General features: G+C 36.1%; 1 long non-coding RNA gene across 1 annotated transcript in view; it reads right to left on the reverse strand.

Annotated features, from left to right (window-relative positions):
- LOC122139372 overlaps positions 1–184 on the reverse strand; it is a 10,329-nt gene extending 10,145 nt beyond the window's left edge. Inside the window, exon 1 of the long non-coding RNA XR_006156230.1 lies at positions 1–184. This exon is cut by the window's left edge and continues 197 nt beyond it. This is a non-coding gene — a long non-coding RNA (uncharacterized LOC122139372).
- Positions 185–821: the final 637 nt, after the last annotated feature.

The raw sequence follows: 821 nt of genomic DNA on the forward strand, positions 1-821 counted from the left end.
CTCTCGTCACAGAGATCACAACACAGCAGTGAGCAATTGCATGGGTTTTCCTGAATTGGCCAGTAATCATTCTCAAATGCCAATGAAACTGAGCATGTATGATTACTAAAAGAGTGTAAATTAGAGTAATAATCCACAGAATGCTGATGATTGTACCATGGGTAAAAGACATGGGTCATTCCTACTCTTCAGTATATTTTCATGTCTGTCATAATATTTTGGATAAAATATCTCACTCTAGAAAAACTTCATCCTTTCTAATAAGACTACAGAAATACATTGGCTAGAACTGGCTTTTTGCTTTTGAAAAAAATGGAAGAGCTATTAATAAGATACAGTGTGTTAATGTCCAATAAATACTTTATTTATTATCGTAACTGGAAAAACAACAACAAAAACAAACAAGTAATCCAAGCATATTGAAGCTTTAATATAGAATCTGTTTATTGTCATTTTTACAGCATCCAAATTTAGAGGTGGAACTGTTTAATAATGGCACTTAAGTACACAGACAGCCAGTAGATATTTGTCAGTCTCTGTTCAGTTTCCCAGAAACCCATTTCATAAGGCTGTTATTTGTCGGCACCTCTGACCAGGACAGACAATACCCTCCTGCTGCTGGCACTTCTTATGCAATACTGGCCTCTTATGATGCTGGGCACTTATCATTACACAACTCTTCCTGTGCACCACTGACTAAGGAATGCAAAAAAAAAAGAAAAAAAAAAGTGCAGCACTGGTTAAGGTTTGACATGAACTGCATAGCTTACATATGCAACTGGTGTCCTGTAGATATAAAGCAATGTTTTCCCACCAATTTG

The sequence above is a fragment of the Cyprinus carpio genome, chromosome B13, assembly GCF_018340385.1.
Source record: "Cyprinus carpio isolate SPL01 chromosome B13, ASM1834038v1, whole genome shotgun sequence".
Lineage (NCBI taxonomy): Eukaryota > Metazoa > Chordata > Actinopteri > Cypriniformes > Cyprinidae > Cyprinus > Cyprinus carpio.